General features: G+C 41.1%; 1 pseudogene; it reads right to left on the bottom strand.

The window, feature by feature from the left end:
* Nucleotides 1–406: 406 nt before the first annotated feature.
* LOC120529879 lies at nt 407–1,838 on the bottom strand (annotated as a pseudogene).
* Between the last annotated feature and the right edge of the window lie 2,482 nt (nt 1,839–4,320).

Raw genomic sequence — 4,320 nt, 5'->3', positions numbered from 1 at the left:
GCAGACGGAAGTCCACTTTTCTGGATTTTCGCTGAGCATAATCGTTGATAAGATCCTCGTAGTCCAATGTTGAGGCAAGTTCTTTTTCGATTGACAAAATAGCTAAACTGCACAGTCTGTTTTGCGACATTGTTGATCGTAGATAATTTTTGATAAGTTTCAACTTTGAAAAGCTTCTTTCCATGCTTGCAACAGTCACAGGAATTGCCAACATAATTCTGTACGCAACAACAATGTTGGGAAATGAATCTCGAATGGGCCATATGTACCAAAGACACTCTTGAGCTTTAGTGATGTTATCAGGAAGCATTTCTCGAAAAATCTCCAATTCTCCACACAAGTCAATTCCGTCCAAATCGCGTGAGTCTTCTGCGCGTAATATGTTGTCCAAATCCATGCAGCACTTTCACAAATCATCGTCATTCATTGCCCGCAAACTCTTCAAGTTGTACAGAAATCCAAAGATTGAAGCATACTCTTCCAGCTGTTGGAATCTTTTTTCCATTGAGGTAAGTGCTTGATCTACTATCCATAAGAAGTATCCTGTTCTGAAGGCCTCCTCCTGACGAAAATGCTGATTCGTTGTTACTCTCATAATCGAAGTTTTTTCTTGCGTCTGACTCTTCGTTCCTTGAATTTCTGATCTACGTTCATTTCGGACGCAATTTCCTTTGCTATGATCATAGCATTGGAGAATCCGGTTTCCCGGTACTTTTTCAAGAAAGTAACAAGGCCTTTGATTTGCTGTATTGCCACATCGAGCTGCATGTCAGCTGATTGCAAAGTTTTGTTGACAGCATTTACAGCAAATAAAATGTCATACCATATGATTAAGCTCAGAATAAACTCGAAGCTTCCTAGCTCATAGTTTGCAAGACATTCGGATTCACTTTTCACTAGCGGATCATTGGCGGTGTCAGTGACAATCAATAGCACCTCCCTGACTTCTTTCGTCTGATAACATAGTGCTTTCACACTTTTGAGGCAGCACTCCCACTGTGTTTCTGACAGTGATTTTGCAGTCATGAAAGGCATGGCTTCTTCTAAAATTTTCCACCTTTCAGCCGACATAGCAAAACATTTATATATTCTCTGTATGACACCAAAAAACGTCACTGCTTGGGAATTGCATTTAGCCATGTCTCCTAAAACAAGGTTAAGATTATGGCAGCCACACGGAGTTTAAAATGCTCGACTATTCATGCGAAGAATGTGCGCTTGAACCCCTTGGTGCTTTCCCTTCATGTTCGCATCATTGTCGTACCCCTGACCATGACAATCGGCAATGTCCAGACCAAGGTTCTCCAGCGCGGCAAGAAGACCTCTGACAACCCCTTTCCTGTTGCGTTGTCCACATCCAGAAATTCGATGAAGTGCTCCACCACCTTCACTTCTGGATCTGATACGTCCACAAAACGCAATATAAGGGACATCTGCTCTTTGTGGCTAACATCAGGCGTGCAGTCAAGGATGACAGAAAAGCATTTAGCAAGTTTATTCACTTTATTAATAATTTTCCCTTTTACTGCTGACGCCATCAGATCAATAAGCTCGTTTTGGATCCTATGCCCGAGGTAATGGTCATGAGCCTCGGTGTTCTTAATTTGTCGAAGATGTTCTTGCATCGTTGAATCGAACTTGGCCAGCATCTCAACTAAGCCTAAAACCTGACCGTTGTTTGGCATATAAAGTTTCTCCGTTCTCCCACGAAATGCTCTGTTGTTTTCGGCAAGGTACTGTACAATCGCTAGAATTCTTGTTAAGACTGCGCGCCAATGCAGTTTTTCTTTTCTAATTTGTTCTAGCATCATGTTATCTATTGCGCTACCATTGGTCATTTTCAGAGCTGATTCCAACCACGCTGTCACACACTTAACATGATTTGCAGAAACCTCGTGCTGCTAAAGTTTATCAACAAGATGGTTCCAGTTGCAGCAGCCTTCATTTGCTAATTGGCCTCCAGTAGTTGCCGTACCAAACAACTTACAAGGAAAGCTAAATATTCTGTGTTTGGTCTTGGAATAACTTAACCATCGCCTATCCACTGTTTCTCTATTCGGCATCCTCCATGTAAAAAATTGTTTGAAAAATGTCTGTTACCTTCATTCTTTGGGTATTCAAAGTCATTTGGTAACCTGATTGGACCCTTTTCCACTAATATGTCACACACATCACTGCTAACATGTTCTCAATTACCTGGATCATAAATGTCCTCGAACAGTGTGCTCGTCATTTCAAGAAGAGTGTCAGAAGAAGTATGCAGATATATTCTTCCAGTTTCACTTCCACTTTCACAAGACAGGTACTCACTTTCTGCTATGTCTGTTTCAATAACATTGTCACCAGAGAGAGGTGCACCAATTTCCTTGTTGCTTGTGGGCAGTAGCACATTATTACAAGAGGGCGCTGAAGAACTTTCGTTGCCGGCTAGTTTGCTTTTTTCGTTGGACGCACAACTTGGTATCAGAACTTGGTCAGCTGTCACATCACGGTGGTAACTCACGGACAAATCCTCATCCCCATTCTCAAGTTTTTGCCGTTTATCCTCTGACTTATCGGTACAACAGCTTGTCCAGTGATCCCTTCTGTGTCTGAATGAAATCTTCTTTATCATTCCGTTTCTTAGCTTTCACCACCCCACATTCGTATTTACGGAATCTGTCTCTGTCTCTGCCACTCATGGCGGTCACTGTTATTCTTTGCCCAATAAACGAAAAAACAGAAGCAAAGAAATTGGAAGACACTCACGCACTAATAATATTATGTATTCATGTCTCACTATGCGAGGTCCGAATTCTGAAGCCAAACTGAGGTGCTACAAGCTCATGGCGTGCGATAGGAGCTATTTCTTGGAGGCAATGACTCAGAGGCGTCTGTTAGGAACGCCCTGCCGAGGACCACTCTTTTCACCCAAAAGCAAGAAACATAAGTTCTCACTCTATATTTCGACAAGAAAGAAGAGTCGAGATAAGGCCATTTGGAGACACCTGCATGGTATTAGTGTCGCCTTCTGCTGACCCAGTGCAAATCCGAAACTGAAGGGCGTAATTATTACAGTATTTTGAAACCAAAAATGTCGTGCTAAGAGCTTTCTTGGTTATTGGTATAGATGCCGGGAAAGGCTTCTAAAGTAACAAGTCCTCGTTTATGAGTGGTTTGCGAAGAAATCTACCACGTACCGTATTTCAGTCTATAACGGATTTGAATGTCTTGCAGAGGACCCACATATTTGTATGATGAGCTGACGGTGACAAAAGAATCTCCTATCGCGAGGCCCCCCCTCAGGCACGGGGCCTGGGGCGATTGCCCTAGTTGCCACCCCATTGTACTTTCCATTTATGTATATATAAGTGGCACTTGTAGTGGCCACCAGTAAAGAAATTTACATTATGCCTAAAAAGGTTAACACATATGCAAATGTATAGGCACAAAACAAATGAAATAAGAGGATGGGACTAAATGAAATTCTAAAATTAGGAAAGGCTTAAAAATGATGTGCAAAAATACATACCGATCCTAAAAAAGGCCACAGTGGTAAAATAATAGTTATTGTTAATAAGGGCTGTGTATATCTGCATTCATCAGGATGTGAATATATTCTGTAATGGTGGTGATTAGCAACAACTATTTAGACTACTAATTATATCTGTTTACACATCTATTTCAAGGTGTGAGTCACTGTTTCATGAGATGAACAACTAATAGAAACAGCTCCTGCTCGAGAAGAAATGGACAAATGATGAGAAAAAACAATAACTTGGGGGGCCCCTTGACAAAATTTTGGTTTTGACTTGACATTTCATACTTGGTCTCTCTTGTTTATTTTGTGCTTTCTTTTGTTTTGCTCCTTTCTCTTTTAAAACGTACATATTTTGGACTTGCTATTGTTCCTCCTGCGGTGGGCTGGTGCCCTGTGTTGGCTGGGATTGGCTCCAGTAGACTCCCGTGACCCTGTAGTTAGGATATAGCGGGTTGGATAATGGATGGATGGATATTGTTCCCTCCTGGCCATAACACAGACAGTCTCTAAAGATTCTAGTCCCACCCAACCAGTACATGACAAATCATTAGAAAATTAAAAATTAATAAAATGCACATTTTACATTTGTAGAGTATGATTTCCCGAGAAATAATTTTCCCCTTTTCTTGTTAAGCCTCAACTGAATTAATCAACCAATTTGTATGGGAAAAGCACAGGCTACATTCTTTCTCTGGCAAGCTGTCACATTTTCTGTGTGGAAATTCGAATCAGGAATTTTAATTGCAGTTAGTGTATTGGAAAGAAGAGTGGTTTCTTACTTCAAAACTAAGCCATCTTTT

The sequence above is a fragment of the Polypterus senegalus genome, chromosome 5 (genome assembly GCF_016835505.1).
Source record: "Polypterus senegalus isolate Bchr_013 chromosome 5, ASM1683550v1, whole genome shotgun sequence".
Lineage (NCBI taxonomy): Eukaryota > Metazoa > Chordata > Cladistia > Polypteriformes > Polypteridae > Polypterus > Polypterus senegalus.
The sequence above is the reverse complement of the archived record's forward strand: the minus strand, read 5'-3'. Positions and strand labels throughout refer to the sequence as shown.